Below are 18,651 nucleotides of genomic sequence, written 5' to 3'. Positions count from 1 at the left end.
CATTGCAACCGGGACGCGTGTAAGGCGATGTTCCTCGCTCCTGTGGCTTCACACACAGCAATGTTTGCTGCCGCAGGAACGAGGAACAACATCGTAACATCGGTCGTTCCCAAATTATGGAAATGACCGACGCTACACCGATCATACAAATTTCGACGCTTTTGCGCTCATTAATCGTAGTAAAAAGGATTCGCATACTCCGATGTCGACAGCGATGCCGGATGTGCGTCACTTTCGATTTGACTCCACCGACATCGCACCTGCGATGTCGTAGTGTGCAAAGTACCCCTAACTCTAGACTCTGATCTCTTTTTCAAGCCACACATCCAAGCCCTCTTCACCTCCTGCCGCCTCCAACTCAAAAATATTTCCCGGATTCGTACATTCCTTTCCCAAGAAGCTGCAAAAACCCTAGTACATGCCCTTATTATCTCCCGCCTGGATTATTGCAACCTTCTGTTCTGTGCCTCCCTTCTAACAGTCTCGCACCCCTACAATCTATTGTAAACTATGCTGCCTGGCTAATCCACCTGTCCCCCCGCTACTCCCCGATCTCTCCTCTCTGCCAATCCCTTCACTGGCTTCCCATTGCCCAACGACTACAGTTCAAAACACTAACCATGACATATCAAGCCATCCACAATCTGTCTCTTCCCTACATCTGTGACCTAGTATCCCGGTACTTACCTGCATGTAACCTTCAATCCTCACAAGATCTCCTTCTCTGCTCCCCCCTTATCTCCTCTTCCCACTATCACATTCAAGATTTCTCCTGTGCCTCCCCCATACTCTGGAATGCTCTGCCACAACATATCAGACTCTCGCCTACCTTGAGAAGCTTCAAAAGGAACCTGAAGACCCACCTCTTCCGACAAGCCTACAACCTGCCGTAACTCTCAGTCTGATATAGCGCCGCACAACCAGCTCTACCCTAACCTACTGTATCCTCACCAATCCCTTGTAGACTGTGATACCTCGCGGGCAGGGACCTCTATCCTCCTGTACCAGTCTGTGCCTTGTATTGTTTATGATTATTGTACTTGTCCCTATTATGTATACCCCTTTCACATGTAAAGCGCCATGGAAAAAATGGCGCTAATAAAAAATAATTTTTATACACCCTAAAATCTTGTTTACTTTTCAGCTGCTGCCTGACATTGAGTGCTGCTGCTCAGCTTATCTGTATCTTGATTACCCAAGTCCTTCTCCTGCTCTTTAGTCCTGAGTTTACTTCCATTTAATATATATGCAGCTATAGGATTACTCCGTCCTAGGTGCATTATGTTACGAATCGGCGCCGCCATAGCCGCAAGCAACCTGTCCGTGCCCCAGGACCCCTGTGGTGTTAACAGGGAGTTCCTGGGCTGGGTGTATGAACCCTGGGATCCTCTTCGGCTTCCCAGTCAACGCTACTGGTGTGACCACCTGGCCTGACGTGTTCTTCACACACGTGGCCAGTCGAGAGGTGACCAGAAACGCTAATCGGAGGACCGCTCGGCCTGATGTATCCTACACACGTGGTCGACAGGGCGTTTTCGCGGCGGTCTTCCGGTCAACACTACCTAGTCACCACCCGACCTGACGTGTTCCCTGCACACGTGGTCGGAGTAGCGCCAGGTACACCAAAATACTAACTGGGTTGTCGTCCGGTCTGACGTGTCCCTACACACGTGACTGGTTTCCTGGGTTATCTCAGAGCCATCCAGCTCTGTATTCTCCGTCTAACCTTCGGGTTGCCAGCAGCTCCTTTGTCATCTGGAGCACGGTGGGCCCCGACTGGCGATTGGGATATTTACCACCTTGTACTGATCTGCCAAGTGTCTGCCCATTCCAACATCTTATCCAGATTGTTTTGTAATATTGTACTATCAAGGTCATTTTTTAATATCCCACATAGTTTGGTGTTATCAGCAAAGATTGACACTTTGCTATCAATCCCATCCACAACGTCATTAATAAAGAGATTAAAAGAATCTGTTGTAGCACAGATCCCTTCGGTAACCCACTGCTGACTATAGCCCATTTAGAGAATATACCATTTATGACTACTCTTTGCTTCCTATCTTTTAGCCAATTCTTTATCCATCTGCATATAGTTTACTTTAGTCCCTGCTTCTTGAGCTTCGGTATAAAGCTAATATGTGGTACAGTATTAAATGTCTTTGCAAAGTCCAAATAAATCACATCAGCTGCATTACCAATATCCAGATTTGCACTTACCTCCTCATAGAACCCCAAAATGTTAGTTAGACACGACTTATGTTTAATGAATCCATGCTGTCTGTCAGTTATTATATTATTTTCTGCAATATATTTTTGAATATCATCCCTTAAAATGCCCTCAAAAACTTTGCACACTACTGATGTCAAAATTTTTGAATGGTAGTTGCCTGGATCCACCCTCTTATCTTTCTTAAATATCGGTACCACATCAGCAATCCTCCAATCCTGAGACACCAACCCTGCTTCAAGCGAGTCTATCGCAAATATGGCTGGAGAGGGTTAAATTACTGCGCTGCTGAGCAATAAAGATGAATGCTGGATCTTCGAAATGTGACTTCATTCAACACGTTCCGGAGCAATCTCCTTCATCAGGATCGTCACAGAATGTGAAGGAGGTTGCTCCGAAACGCATTCAATAAAGTTTCAAATAATAATAACGTATCAAAGATCCAGCATTCATCTTTATTGCACAGCAGCGCTATTTAACCTTTTCCACCCCTATTTGCGATCAAAGTATCCTCGATACTGGCAGCTGCAGCAGCTGTGTTTCCAAGATTCTTCCTAGTGGTTGTGTCTGACACAAACCCCCAGGTGAGCAAAACATTAATCGCAGGTTCACCATATCTCACAGATAAGACCTTATTCTTGTGCTTTTTCTTATAACAAGCGAGTCTAAGAAGATGAGATACAGCGGTTTGTCAATTACTGAACTCAGTTCCCTCAATATCCGTGGATGAATGCCATCTGGCCCGGCGGATTTGTCAATGTTTAATTTACTCAGCTGCAGGCGTACTTCTTCTTGTGTTAAATTAATTATCCCAGGTGGTGAACTTTGATTTTTGACTTGTTGAATGATCCCTGGAACAGTCAGTTTCTTGGTGAACACTGATGAGAAGTGCCTGTTTAATATCTCAGGGTTTTCTTTGTCCTCTATAATTAACCTGTTATTATATTTTAAGAGGCCTATACCATCCTTTGAGGTCCTTTTGGCATTAATATATAGATAAAAAAAATTTGGGATTTGTTTTAATGTCCTTGGCAATTTTTGTTTCAGTAGCTAATTTTGCTTGCTTGATTTTTTTTTACAGTTCTTATTGATATCTTTATACTTTTGAAATGCTATTTCTCTATTCTCAGCCTTCAAGATTTTAAGATTTTTTTTAATTATATTTTGTACATTCTTATTTATCCATAGTGGTTTCTTTTTATTCCTGGACATTTTATTACTAGAGGGTATAAGATTTTTACAGGACTCTAGTAGTATATCCTTAAACTTACCCCATTTAAGCTCGGTATCCCCAGTTACCATAACATTGTCCAAAATCTACACAATTAAACTTTTCCTTTAATTCCAGGTTTTAGCACTTCCCTTTTCAAATGTTCTATTGAATATTACTTTGAAGCTTACTATATTATGATCGCTGGTGCCCAAGTGCTTCCGGACCTGTAGATCTGAAATTGTATCTGGTCTATTTGATAGGACGAGATCTAGCAAATTATCTCCCATGGTTGGTTCATCTACCATCTGAGATAGTAGATAAGAAGTTACAGCTTTTAACACAACCAGAAGATTCTATGTCCCCCATAATAATTATTAGCTGCCTTTTCCATTTATTGCAGCATTTCACCCTCTACCTGTTCAGGTATGTTAAGTGGCTTATAACAATCTCCAATTATCATCTTTCCGTTATTCCCCTCCTCATGTACATTTACCCATACTTACTCTACATTGTCGTTAGTGAGCACAGGTCTTAGGTTAGATTTGATAAATATACACACCCCTCCACCTTTTCTTTCCTTAATGTAGTATAACCCTGTATGTTTGTCACCCAGTCAGGGCTCTCATCCAGCCAGGTTTCCGTAATCCCCACCACATCATAATCCATGGATGACATAAGAGTCTCCATTTCAATAATTTTCTTTGCAAGACTTCTTGCATTTTCCAGTAGACATTTAATACTATTAACACATTCCATACTCCTAGTCTCCCTACATTCCTTTTATGTCCCAGCACCCCCCTAAACCTTCATTGACCCCTACTGTCTCTATCTGCTCTATCTATCCCCTTATTTGCTCCACTACCCTCCCTCCCCCAGATCCTAGTTTAAAAGCTCCTCCATCCCTCTGACCATTTTCTCCCCCAGCACAACTGCACCCTCCCCATTGAGGTGCAGCCTGCTCCTACTGTAGAGCCCTGTAACAAACTGAGAAGTCGACCCAGTTCTCCATGAACCCAAACCCTTCCTTCCTGCACCATTTTATAAGCCACATATTCATATCTCTAAGCTCCCGCTGTCTTTCTAGTGACGCTCGTGGCATTGTTAGTATTTCTGAAAACCCCACCTTGGAGGTCCTGGACTTCAGCTTCTCTCCTAGTTCCCAGAAATCATTTTTAACCCCTTCACGACCTTGGACGGATCTATCCGTCAAGGATCATGTCCCAATGAGCCCCGCCCCCTACTGCGGGCAGGCGGCGGCGGTCGGCACACATATCAGCTGTTTTCAACAGCTGACATGTGTGCCTGCTAGCCGCGGGTGGAATCGCTTCCACCCGCGGCCATTAACCCCTTAAATCTTGCTGCCAAAGTCTGGCAGCAAGATCTAAATGCACGTGGCCATGTTTTTTACTTACCGCCGCCCCCACCGGAAGTCACGTGCGTTATCACGTGACTATCGGTGGTTGCCATCATAGCACAGGGTCATGTGATGACGCCTGCAGCTACGATGTTTCACTTTTGTTTTCCCTCGGCCGAGAGCAGAGGGAAAAACAAAGTGACTGAATCTGCTGTTTACAGCTGTATAGCTGTGATCAGCAGATAGATAATAGCGATCGGATTGCTGATTGCTATAGCCCCCTAGGGGGACTAGTAAAATAAAAAAAAAAAAAGTAAAAAAAAAAGTTTTAAAAAATAAAAAAAATAAAAAAAAACCCTAAAAGTTCAAATCACCCCCCTTTCCCCCCATTGAAAATTAAAGGGTTAAAAAATAAATAAATATACACATATTTGGTATCGCCGCGTTCAGAAACGCCCGATCTATCAAAATATAAAATCAATTAATCTGATTGGTAAACGGCGTAGTGGCAAAAAAATTCCAAACGCCAAAATTACGTTTTTTGGTCGCCGCAAGTTTTACACAAAATGCAATAACAGGCGATCAAAGCGTAGCATCTGCGCAAAAATGGTACCATTATAAACGTCAGCTCGAGATGCAAAAAATAAGCCATCACTGAGCCATTGATCCCAAAAAATAAGAACGCAACGTGTTTCAGAAAATGGCGCAAAACGTGCGCCACTTTTATTGGACAAACTTGTGAATTTTTTTAACCCCTTAGATACAAGTAAACCTATACATGTTTGGTGTCTACAAACTCGCACCGACCTGAGGCATCACATAGATACATCAGTTTTATCATATAATGAACACGGTTAATAAAACATCCCAAAAACTATTGTGCGATCACACTTTTTTTGCAGTTTTTCCACACTTGGAGTTTTTTTGCTGTTTTCCAGTACAATATATGGTAAAACCTATGGTTTCATTTAAAAGTACAAATCGTCCCGCAAAAAACAAGCCCTCATATGGCAAGATTGACGGAATAATAAAAAAGTTACGGCTCTCGGAAGAAAAGGAACAAAAACGCAAATACGGAAAGTGCCCGGGGGCTGAAGGGGTTAAGGACCTACCACCTGCCTTTAACTTTGTCATTAGTAGCAATATGCACCATGACCGCTGGGTTTTCCCCCGCCCAACCCAGCAATCTGTCTATCCGATCCGCAATATGCCGAACCCGAGCACCCGGCAGACAACACACACACAGTTCAGCATTCACGGTCTAGGCGACAGATGACCCTGTCTGTCTGCCTAATTATAGAGTCCCCTACTAGCCAACATCTGTCTGGCCTTTGCTGCACTCCTATTTCCCTCCTTCCTACAGAAGTCGTTTTCTTGGTGGCTAGGAGCAACGTCCTGCTGTAGTGATTGTAGTCCTGGACCTACATTCCTAATATCAGCCACACAGGCATATTTACTAGGTTGTGCTACATCAGGACCGGGCTCCCTGACACTTTTCCCCCTACTTCTTCTTCTGTTACCCAGCTACCTACCTCTGGGTCCTGACCTTCCCCACCTCCACCCTCCTCCATAGCACTGGCTCCAGCCAGAGCCGCTCAGTGAGCTCTAAACTCCTCTCCAGGTTTGCAATGCCCCTGAGTGTTGTGAGCGGCATATTTAGATCAGTTACCTGGGCTTCCAAATATGTAACACGCTGACATCGAGAGCAGACATATTCACCCTCCAACGGCTGCTCAAGACAGGCATACATCTGACAAGACACACACCTGGTAGCATTGTCCATGGAGCCACTATTAAATGGGGATAAACAGTGCAGATAAAACTATAAAAACAATGGGAAACTTGTAAGGAAAACTCCAAACTCTGCTCTTGTGTCACACTATGATATTGTGCTTATACTATGCCCTTCCCGGCCCCCTCAGACTTTACTGCCCCTCACAAGCTCAGTGGCCCTCGCTTACTGTGGCCGGGGGAAATAGTTCTGGAACAATCTAGAAACAGCTGTGGCCACTGCCCCCTCAGACTTCACTGCTCATCCCTGGATTTCCAGGATATCTGCTCCATGTCCGTCCACAGCTTCCAGGATGTGTCCTGTCTACATACAGCCTCCATTACCTCACTGTGACCCCCTGACATAACCTCCCCTCACCCAGCACCATGACACCCAGCACAGCAGAGCCCTGCATACACTGAGGAGCTGACCATGTGACCCCCTGACTCCTCCCCTCCATGTGACATCATCACAGGTCCTGTAAGCACAGAGCAGCCATATATCTAGTGTGCGGCTCTGCAGGTGGAGGTAGGTGCAGGGTATTATATATCTAGTGTGCGGCTCTGCAGGAGGAGGTAGGTGCAGGGTATTATATATCTAGTGTGCGGCTCTGCAGGTGGAGGTAGGTGCAGGGTATTATATATCTAGTGTGCGGCTCTGCAGGTGGAGGTAGGTGCAGGGTATTATATATCTAGTGTGCGGCTCTGCAGGTGGAGGTAGGTGCAGGGTATTATATATCTGGTGTGCGGCTCTGCAGGTGGAGGTAGGTGCAGGGTATTATATATCTAGTGTGCGGCTCTGCAGGAGGAGGTAGGTGCAGGGTATTATATATCTAGTGTGCGGCTCTGCAGGTGGAGGTAGGTGCAGGGTATTATATATCTAGTGTGCGGCTCTGCAGGTGGAGGTAGGTGCAGGGTTATTATATATCTGGTGTGCGGCTCTGCAGGTGGAGGTAGGTGCAGGGTATTATATATCTAGTGTGCGGCTCTGCAGGAGGAGGTAGGTGCAGGGTATTATATATCTAGTGTGCGGCTCTGCAGGTGGAGGTAGGTGCAGGGTATTATATATCTAGTGTGCGGCTCTGCAGGTGGAGGTAGGTGCAGGGTATTATATATCTAGTGTGCGGCTCTGCAGGAGGAGGTAGGTGCAGGGTATTATATATCTAGTGTGCGGCTCTGCAGGTGGAGGTAGGTGCAGGGTATTATATATCTAGTGTGCGGCTCTGCAGGTGGAGGTAGGTGCAGGGTATTATATATCTAGTGTGCGGCTCTGCAGGTGGAGGTAGGTGCAGGGTATTATATATCTAGTGTGCGGCTCTGCAGGTGGAGGTAGGTGCAGGGTATTATATATCTAGTGTGCGGCTCTGCAGGTGGAGGTAGGTGCAGGGTATTATATATCTGTGTGCGGCTCTGCAGGTGGAGGTAGGTGCAGGGTATTATATATCTAGTGTGCGGCTCTGCAGGAGGAGGTAGGTGCAGGGTATTATATATCTAGTGTGCGGCTCTGCAGGTGGAGGTAGGTGCAGGGTATTATATATCTAGTGTGCGGCTCTGCAGGTGGAGGTAGGTGCAGGGTATTATATATCTAGTGTGCGGCTCTGCAGGTGGAGGTAGGTGCAGGGTATTATATATCTAGTGTGCGGCTCTGCAGGTGGAGGTAGGTGCAGGGTATTATATATCTAGTGTGCGGCTCTGCATGTGGAGGTAGGTGCAGGGTATTATATATCTAGTGTGCGGCTCTGCAGGTGGAGGTAGGTGCAGGGTATTATATATCTAGTGTGCGGCTCTGCAGGAGGAGGTAGGTGCAGGGTATTATATATCTAGTGTGCGGCTCTGCAGGTGGAGGTAGGTGCAGGGTATTATATATCTAGTGTGCGGCTCTGCAGGTGGAGGTAGGTGCAGGGTATTATATATCTAGTGTGCGGCTCTGCAGGTGGAGGTAGGTGCAGGGTATTATATATCTAGTGTGCGGCTCTGCAGGTGGAGGTAGGTGCAGGGTATTATATATCTAGTGTGCGGCTCTGCAGGTGGAGGTAGGTGCAGGGTATTATATATCTAGTGTGCGGCTCTGCAGGTGGAGGTAGGTGCAGGGTATTATATATCTAGTGTGCGGCTCTGCAGGTGGAGGTAGGTGCAGGGTATTATATATCTAGTGTGCGGCTCTGCAGGTGGAGGTAGGTGCAGGGTATTATATATCTAGTGTGCGGCTCTGCAGGTGGAGGTAGGTGCAGGGTATTATATATCTAGTGTGCGGCTCTGCAGGTGGAGGTAGGTGCAGGGTATTATATATCTAGTGTGCTGCTCTGCAGGTGGAGGTAGGTGCAGGTTATTATATATCTAGTGTGCGGCTCTGCAGGTGGAGGTAGGTGCAGGGTATTATATATCTAGTGTGCGGCTCTGCAGGTGGAGGTAGGTGCAGGGTATTATATATCTGGTGTGCGGCTCTGCAGGTGGAGGTAGGTGCAGGGTATTATATATCTGGTGTGCGGCTCTGCAGGTGGAGGTAGGTGCAGGGTATTATATATCTGGTGTGCGGCTCTGCAGGTGGATGTAGGTGCAGGGTATTATATATCTGGTGTGCGGCTCTGCAGGTGGAGGTAGGTGCAGGGTATTATATATCTGGTGTGCGGCTCTGCAGGTGGAGGTAGGTGCAGGGTATTATATATCTAGTGTGCGGCTCTGCAGGAGGAGGTAGGTGCAGGTTATTATATATCTAGTGTGCGGCTCTGCAGGTGGAGGTAGGTGCAGGGTATTATATATCTAGTGTGCGGCTCTGCAGGTGGAGGTAGGTGCAGGGTATTATATATCTAGTGTGCGGCTCTGCAGGTGGAGGTAGGTGCAGGTTATTATATATCTAGTGTGCGGCTCTGCAGGTGGAGGTAGGTGCAGGTTATTATATATCTAGTGTGCGGCTCTGCAGGTGGAGGTAGGTGCAGGGTATTATATATCTAGTGTGCGGCTCTGCAGGTGGAGGTAGGTGCAGGGTATTATATATCTAGTGTGCGGCTCTGCAGGTGGAGGTAGGTGCAGGGTATTATATATCTAGTGTGCGGCTCTGCAGGAGGAGGTAGGTGCAGGTTATTATATATCTAGTGTGCGGCTCTGCAGGAGGAGGTAGGTGCAGGGTATTATATATCTAGTGTGCGGCTCTGCAGGAGGAGGTAGGTGCAGGGTATTATATATCTAGTGTGCGGCTCTGCAGGTGGAGGTAGGTGCAGGGTATTATATATCTAGTGTGCGGCTCTGCAGGAGGAGGTAGGTGCAGGGTATTATATATCTAGTGTGCGGCTCTGCAGGTGGAGGTAGGTGCAGGGTATTATATATCTAGTGTGCGGCTCTGCAGGTGGAGGTAGGTGCAGGGTATTATATATCTAGTGTGCGGCTCTGCAGGTGGAGGTAGGTGCAGGGTATTATATATCTAGTGTGCGGCTCTGCAGGAGGAGGTAGGTGCAGGGTATTATATATCTAGTGTGCGGCTCTGCAGGTGGAGGTAGGTGCAGGGTATTATATATCTAGTGTGCGGCTCTGCAGGTGGAGGTAGGTGCAGGGTATTATATATCTAGTGTGCGGCTCTGCAGGAGGAGGTAGGTGCAGGTTATTATATATCTAGTGTGCGGCTCTGCAGGAGGAGGTAGGTGCAGGGTCTCTATTATTTTCCTGTTGTCGTCTTTTGTTTGTTTTTATGACGACGCTGAAGTCGGTTTCTAGTTTTTTTCTGGTTTTTTTGGGGTCTTTTTTACACATCTTTATCTATAAAAATAAAGCAATACCTTACACTGCAGTGCGGAGCCCAGATGTGAAAAGCAGCAACAAAAATGATAAAACTGACACAAAAATTGGCATCAAAGTGGCTCCGAAGGGCGTTATTGAAAGGGTTAATGCCTCCGCACTGCATTGTTCTCTATTATTGTTATTTTTTGTGTTTGTTGTTTAACATGTAAAAAAACAGAAAAAAAAATCCAAATAAGAAACCGACTTCAGCATCGAGTTTTTATTGTCGACTGATATTGGTGGGAAAATAAGAGGTTCAGTATTTTTATTTTCTTCTTACTTCCCTGGTAACTGGGGCTGATATAATGACTCCGCAGTGACCATGTCCTCTGTGTATGGGGGAGGAGGCACCGTCAGCTTTTTCTTTCAAAAATAAGACCTACCTGGAAAATAAGTCCTTGTAGGATCTTTGGGGCTTTTTTTTGAGTATACTTGAAATATAAGCCCTACTCCAAAAGTAATCCTTAGTTGCAGTTCCATAAGGAAGTGAACAAGCAGCTAAAAAAATTAAAGAATTCAGCAGGACTCGTCATCAAAGAAAGCAGGCACCCCAAAAGAAAGCAGACACCCTCAAAAGAAAGCAAACCTCCCCCAAACCAGAGCAGACCCCAAACAATTACAATTAGAAAGTCCTAATGGTGGATGGGCTCTCACACAGAGATCTGTGTCACTATCAGGTCCCTCACTGTTCCAGCTGCATTGCACACAGAATTGTGTATACAGTGACAGAGAAGGCAGAGGCAGTAATAAACCGTCTGTGCCTTATGTAGAGACGAACGGATTTCCTCTCTGTTGTCACATGTTTACGTGTATCTGTTCTACTATGTAATGACATTGTAGAACATCACTGCAGAGTAGGAGTCAGATGGCCCGGACGTTTAAAGTCTACAAGCTCCGAAACCAGTTAAGAATATCTAAACTTTATTGACATAATTTTTCTAGTTCAGGAGTGAAATATAATGTGGGCACATTTTGTAATTGTGTTAATTTTCACTATTTTGTTGCCTTCATGCAAGAAATGGGTGGTAAATTGTGCGTCAGCAAGTGCACAGATCCGTATGCCATGTGTGGAGCTCTGAGACCCTCATATAAGAATGACCCCGCTACGGTCACACTTGTCTCTGTGGGGCCCCGAGGCTCGGTGTCGGTGCAGCGGTGCATTACCTTCAGGGACTCCACTCGGCTGGATCTCGTCACAGGTAGGAAATCCTCTATTTTGATTGTCGTGACGCCACTCTCAGAATTGCGGTCAGTGGAGACCGCCACTGCAGATTAGGGGTGCCTGGGGGCTGATAGTAGGTGCAGTCAGTTGTAATAGCCTCCTGAGAGTGAGGCATGCCCCAGGGTCCCGTGTAGGTGTGTGGAACTACAAGTCGCAGAATAACTCACACGCACAAGCAGGATGTCTTTCAGGGATTTTACTCACTGATGGTGGCAGGGTGAGTAACCCGGGCGTAGCTGGGATGAACCAGGCTGGAACCAGGTGTCCTTCAGGCTGACTTATGAGGGTGGCTACCAACTCGCCTTCCTTAGCCCGTTGTGTTTTGGGGTAACCCCTGCTTGAAGCCCTGCTGGGGTCGCCCAGGGAAGTTGCTGGTGCCTCTCTCCCCTTCTTTTTGGCCCGTTTGCTTGTAGCCTGGACCAGGTCACTCCGGCTGCTTGCCTCCTGTGAGCTATGGGCCCTCACTTTGGCTACGTGGCTGCGGACTCTGTGGTGTTGTCTTGGGGGTGTAAAGTGCCCCCTCATGCAGGTTTGGCAAAGGAAAGGTGAATCTATCCCTGCACTGGGACCTGCTACCCGTTTGGGCCTGGTATCTCCCTGACAGTCTCCTTACTTTCCACTCCGTTGCTCTCTCTTTAGCCGTGTGTGGATTTCGGGCAGCACTACCAGGTGACCGTTCTCCCCCGTCGGTAGTCACTGCGCGTACGTTGTCAGCCTTGTGTAGAGCTACAGGGTCTGCTTCTGCCCTCCCTGAACTTCACCACTCAACTGTCCTCGGCTCACTCTTCCCTCCTCTCCTGTTCTTGCCTACGTCACCTAGCAACCAGGCTCTCTACCACACCCCTCGAGTGGAGATGGAGGCTTCGCCCCCTCCTGGGATCCCCAGGGGTCCTCTCAAAGGTAAATGTGTGAGACCTGATCACTATGCGCCTGTGTAGTCACACCTCGGTCAGCCTTCTGGATTACCTGTTTTGTACTGTCCCCAGCATGGGTGCAGTACTCAGTGGTGCCTGACCAGGTCAGGGGCGCCACATTCCCCCTTAGTTATCACCAGCACGTCCTCGGGCTGCAAGACAACATTTTAAAATGCGTAAAACAGTAAAACATGGTAAAACGTTTTAAAACCAACAGGTACCATACATCACCACCCTCCACCCACAAGTCCGTTAACCCACCCTAAACCCTCTCAGGCGGCAGGTCACCGGTTTCTTTTGGTAACCAGGTCTGGGCCATCAGCTTCCCCAGACCTTTCTTCCCATCTGCCTCTCCCGTTGGCCGCGCCTTCAGCCACTTCTGGCAGGATGTAGAGGCGGCTTTCATGGTCTGGTGGTTTCAGGGTATACCTGGCCTGGTGGAGCCGCGCCTTCAGCCACTTCTGGCAGGATGTAGAGGCGGCCTCCACAGTTGGTGCTGACCAGGTACCCTCTTTGTGGTGGAGAGCCAGGCCCCATAAACAGGCGTGCTCCCTGGTAGTGGTTGTACCTCTGGGGTAACTATAAACACTGCGAGAGTTTGTGGCTATAGCCAGTTCATAGCCTTAAGGTTCATTGGTTAAAGTGCAAAAGGGTTTCTCACATAAGTTCATGTGGGCACATGCTTGAACTTTTAAATGTTGCAAAACTGTACTTTAACTTGCTGTACTTCTTACTTTACTTTACATGGACTTTGCTCCTTCTTCCTCCTCACCAGGGCTTGGGCCTGTAGGGCTGTGGCACCTGTCGTCATCATCTGTAGTGGTTTCATCAATGAGTTCTTTGTATTTTCTTTCCTCTTCTTCTGTGTCTTTATCTTTTTCTTGTAGTGTTGAGACAGCAGGTTTACTGTAGGGATTGCTGGGGCAGGGTGTGACATCTAGTGCATACCATCCGCGTTCTCCTTGGTGCTTTGTAAATTCTACTGAGTCTCCTATCTGTAGGTTTCTTCCTGGATGTCCTCGAGGTAAATGTGCTCTAACATCCCTTCTGTTCACAAAGATGCCCTCTTTTACACCAGGTGCTACTATAAAGCCATATCCAGACCTTAGATTGAAGTCTTCTACAACTCCTCGACAAAGTGGGCCTCTAACCTGCGATTTGGCTCTTCTCAAGGACCGCTTTTCCTCTAAGTCTCTGGCCGTGACCTCGTCCTTCTTCTCGGGAGACTGCTGTGCAGGTGGATCCCTTGTCCTGCTGCGGCGCTGTGTCCTGCGGGCTGGGTCCTGCCTGGCTGCCACCTTACCGCTTGCAGGCTCCCAGGTGAGGTATCTGGACAAATCTTCCTCAGCGGAGGATGTCGGGCCCTCTTCATCCCATCGGGAGTACGGCAGCATCTCGGGCTCTTGGACTGGTGCTGCATCCACTGCTGATGGCTCTGGGGTCAGCTTCTCAGCTTCCTGGCCTCCCCTCCCCCTTAGTTCTTCTGGGCACTCCTCTTGTGGCAGTGCTAGGGATGGATTTTCATCAGCAGGCCAGGGCGGGGGACCCTTTGGCATGAATGTTGCAGGAGTCTTCCTGTGAGTATGCGGAGGGAGCAGATACCGGTCCACCATCTCCTTTGGGAAGTGGGCCTCTAGATCAGCCTTCAGCTTCCAGTATTCGGGGTCCTCCCCCAGCAGGGACTTCCTAGCAGGGACTTCCTTGGGCTGGGGAGCGGTGTCTGCTCTGACCTGGCAGGCCGGGGTAAATACTTGTACAGTCTTGTCTTGGCGGGCCGAGCCTGGCGTGGCAGCGACCTGGTCTTGGCGGGCCGAGCCTGGCGTGGCAGCGGCCTGGATTGGCGTCGCAGCTGCGATGGGATCTGTGCGGGCCGGACTGGGCGCTTCTGCGGCCTGGATTGGCGTCGCAGCTGCAGCCGGTCCTTGGCGGGCCGCACCTGACGTGGCTGCGGCCTGGTTCAGCACCTCACTTGCGGCGCGGACGAGCGTCGCTGCTGCGGTGGGGTCTTGGCGGGCCGGGCCTAGCATGGCGGCGGCCTGGGTCAGCGTCACACCTGCGGCGTGGAGGAGGGTCGCGGCGGCAGCCGGATCTTTGCGGGCCGGGCTGGGCATCGTTGCGGCGGCCTGGGCTCGGCGGGCCGCACCTGGCGTGGCTGCGGCCTGATTCAGCGTTGCAGCGCCGGGCGCCTCTTCAGGGACCGCGGGCATGGCAGCAAGGGTCGGGGCACTCGCGCTGACAGGGGCAACACAGGACTCACCCATCGGTAACATCGTCGGGGCCTGAGTCGTCGCCGCTCGGTCTGGCACTCGTCGTGCGGTTCCCCTCTCATAGGCCTGAACCGCCGCAGCCATCTCCTGCAGCTCCGCACGTCCCTCTCGGATCTGCTGCACGATCCTCACTTCCAGTCGGTTACTGAACTGGGCAAGCTCCCAGGACCACCAAGCAGCGGAACCCGGCTCTGGGCTCCTATCTTCAGACGCCATCTTCACCACGTCGTCGCCGCTCTGCAGATCTTTTCTCAGCAGCAGACCTCCGACTCTTCCTTGCAGTCTCATTGCCAGTTCCTTCACTGCCTTGAACTCTTCTCCCAACAGCAGGCTTATCAGTTTCTGCTCTGCCTTTTCCAGCAGCAGGCTTCTGGCTCCCTTTCTGTCCCGACGTCTCTGAACGCCTCCGCTCTCATCACTTGCGAAGCCAGGACTCTTCAGGGGATCTCTGGGTAGCCACACCTCTTCGTGGGCGGTAACTTCTCCCAGCGCGGGCTGCTGTTGTTTTTCAGCGCGCTTTTCATGGTGGCAATATGGCGGCGCTTCCAATTTTCCAAGCGGACCGCCCAGGCACATAGTCACCTGTCTGAACAGGTCTAGTCCTTATCCTGTTCGTGACGCCAGATGTGTGGGGCCCCGAGGCTCGGTGTCGGTGCAGCGGTGCATTACCTTCAGGGACTCCACTCGGCTGGATCTCGTCACAGGTAGGAAATCCTCTATTTTGATTGTCGTGACGCCACTCTCAGAATTGCGGTCAATGGAGACCGCCACTGCAGATTAGGGGTGCCTGGGGGCTGATAGTAGGTGCAGTCAGTTGTAATAGCCTCCTGAGAGTGAGGCATGCCCCAGGGTCCCGTGTAGGTGTGTGGAACTACAAGTCGCAGAATAACTCACACGCACAAGCAGGATGTCTTTCAGGGATTTTACTCACTGATGGTGGCAGGGTGAGTAACCCGGGCGTAGCTGGGATGAACCAGGCTGGAACCAGGTGTCCTTCAGGCTGACTTATGAGGGTGGCTACCAACTCGCCTTCCTTAGCCCGTTGTGTTTTGGGGTAACCCCTGCTTGAAGCCCTGCTGGGGTCGCCCAGGGAAGTTGCTGGTGCCTCTCTCCCCTTCTTTTTGGCCCCTTTGCTTGTAGCCTGGACCAGGTCACTCCGGCTGCTTGCCTCCTGTGAGCTATGGGCCCTCACTTTGGCTACGTGGCTGCGGACTCTGTGGTGTTGTCTTGGGGGTGTAACGTGCCCCCTCATGCAGGTTTGGCAAAGGAAAGGTGAATCTATCCCTGCACTGGGACCTGCTACCCGTTTGGGCCTGGTATCTCCCTGACAGTCTCCTTACTTTCCACTCCGTTGCTCTCTCTTTAGCCGTGTGTGGATTTCGGGCAGCACTACCAGGTGACCGTTCTCCCCCGTCGGTAGTCACTGCGCGTACGTTGTCAGCCTTGTGTAGAGCTACAGGGTCTGCTTCTGCCCTCCCTGAACTTCACCACTCAACTGTCCTCGGCTCACTCTTCCCTCCTCTCCTGTTCTTGCCTACGTCACCTAGCAACCAGGCTCTCTACCACACCCCTCGAGTGGAGATGGAGGCTTCGCCCCCTCCTGGGATCCCCAGGGGTCCTCTCAAAGGTAAATGTGTGAGACCTGATCACTATGCGCCTGTGTAGTCACACCTCGGTCAGCCTTCTGGATTACCTGTTTTGTACTGTCCCCAGCATGGGTGCAGTACTCAGTGGTGCCTGACCAGGTCAGGGGCGCCACATCTCCATGATCTGATTTCCGTACAAGGGCTCTCACTGTGCTGTATCACTAGAGTCTTGAGATGAGTAAACTGATTCACAAAACCCCGATGCAGAGGCCAAGTCAGTATTCCATGGGGGTTGAACAGCAGCCATGTGAACACTTTCTTTTATTCTTACAATAACCAACAAAAGAAATCGCACAGGCCCCATATGAATTAATGCTGGGCCCCTCTGCTTCTGTTAGAAACAAGAATACCTTGAATCCTAATTCCATTGCCCTGCTCTTAACTGAAAAACTTGGAAATGTTTTGTTTTTGCTTTTATGTATTTTCCTACTTTTATTGTGAGAGCAATTGTTCTTTAATTTTTCCGCCCACATTGCCGTATGAAGGATTGGGATTTTTTTAAACATGACTCATAGTTTTACTATAAAAATGTACTGGAGATTAAGTAAAAAAAAAATGTTTAAAAGAACTGAGAGTCCTCAGTGGTTGATACCTTTTTAATGGATAACTGAAAAGATGGTAATAATAGCAGCTTTCGAGACTACTCAGGTTTCTTCATCAGTCTCATTATAACACAAAATCTGAAGAGCCACATATTTATACACAACAGGACATAGAATAGTGCAGTAAATAAGACACGTTATGTGAAGCAGAACGAACAATATGGCAAGAGGACAATCAGTTGTGGAAGTAAATATTGCAGCAGTTATTAGATAAGGAGTGTGATAGTTTTATTGTCCTCTGATTGAGGTCTGGTCCAGAGTTGTGATGCCCCCAGATGCTCTGAGGAGCACATTTTTATTAATTGATGTAAAAAGACATAAATCCATGTGACCTCTTCATTCCTGCTCTGAATGTGTCATCAGTCATCATAAGTTTGTGTCCCAGACTCTCCTGTCTCTCTGGGATTTGAAGTTTCATTTCAATACCAGCAATTTCATGTCCATTATGCTGTGGTCTGGGTTTCAAAAAAAAACCAAAACAAACAGACTACAAGAGCCACGAGAATATCAAGAAACCATCTCCACCATTATAAAGCTAAAAAAGAAAACAACCGGGTCCCTCTTGTGATCAGCTACAATCCAAATCTAGAGGTGTTGAGAGGAGCTGCACGGAAACTACAACCATTACTTCGAAAAGATGCCCGATTAAAATCTATCCAGACGCCCCCACTTCTGTGTTTTAGGCAGCCCCCGTATTTAAGAAGCATCATTGTCAGAAGCTCCCTGTCCTCTCCAACAACAGGAACATTTCCCTGCAACCAGAAAAAATGTAAGACCTGTCCATTTATATTAACAACGGACAAGATAAAGATTCCCAGATCACATCAGACTACAAAATCACAGGTACCTTCAGCTGCACCACAACTAATGGAGTGTACTTAATTATATGTACCAAATGTCCAACTGGGGCCTGTATGTAGGGGAGACAGGACAACAGCTCAGACCAAGGATGAACTCTCACCGCCACACAATTAGAGAAAAAAGGATAGATCTACCTGTGGCCAAACATTTCTGTACACAGACCACAGCATCATGGACATGAAGTTGCTGGTATTGAAAGAAAATTTCAAATCCCAGAGACACTGGAGAGTTTGGGTGTACAAATTTATAACGGCCGGTGACACATTCAGAGCAGACTGGTGTCAATCAGAGGTCAATAAGACTTTCCCCCTCCTTATCTATGAACTGCTGCAAGGCTAAGTTCACACACTGCGTTTTTTTGACGCTGCGTTTTTGTGCTTTTTTTGCGGCATCCCGTACAGCAGGTTAAGATTGTCATCTCCTTACTGCGTGGTGACCCTCAGGACTGGGCCTTCTCTTTAGCGTCTGATGATCCGATTCTCAATGATGTGGACTCCTTTTTTCAGGCCTTGGGTTTATTATATGACAAACCCAATATTGTGGACCAAGCAGAAAAGGTCTTGTTGTCCTTAACTCAGGGTTTGGATTCTGCAGAAACGTTTTGTCAGAAATTTCGAAAGTGGGCGGTCCTTACCAAATGGAATGATGATGCGCCTTCGGCTCTTGTTCGGAAGGGTGTTGCTGATTCTGTGAAGGATGTAATGGTAGGATTTCCCGTCCCTTCTGGTCTTGATGCCTCTATGACCTTGGCCATTCAGATTGATAGGCGGTTACATGATCGCAGGAAGATACCTGCTGGTT

The sequence above is a fragment of the Anomaloglossus baeobatrachus genome, chromosome 5 (assembly GCF_048569485.1).
Source record: "Anomaloglossus baeobatrachus isolate aAnoBae1 chromosome 5, aAnoBae1.hap1, whole genome shotgun sequence".
NCBI classification, from domain to species: Eukaryota; Metazoa; Chordata; class Amphibia; order Anura; family Aromobatidae; genus Anomaloglossus; species Anomaloglossus baeobatrachus.
The sequence above is the reverse complement of the archived record's forward strand: the minus strand, read 5'-3'. Positions refer to the sequence as shown.